The sequence below is a fragment of the Phyllobates terribilis genome, unplaced genomic scaffold (genome assembly GCF_046119375.1).
Source record: "Phyllobates terribilis strain yellow unplaced genomic scaffold, ASM4611937v1 Scaffold_11__3_contigs__length_659146591, whole genome shotgun sequence".
NCBI lineage: Eukaryota > Metazoa > Chordata > Amphibia > Anura > Dendrobatidae > Phyllobates > Phyllobates terribilis.
In genome coordinates, this window is record NW_027362771.1 from 590455830 (window position 1) to 590456065 (window position 236).

Sequence of the window (236 nt, forward strand, 5' to 3'; positions counted from 1 at the left end):
TTTATTTACAATTATTTTATCTGTCCAATTACTTTTGGTCCCTTTAAAAACAGGGTGGCACATGTTAACCCTCCGTCACATACAATATCGGTTCTAACGAGTTCACATACAATGTGACTGTCAGACGCAGGCTAGAAAAATACCTATAATATCTAATGTTTGCAATTTCAGTGCTCTAAAAGTGATCAGTGACCTTCATAGGGATGTAATAAAAGAGACTACACATAATCAGGTGC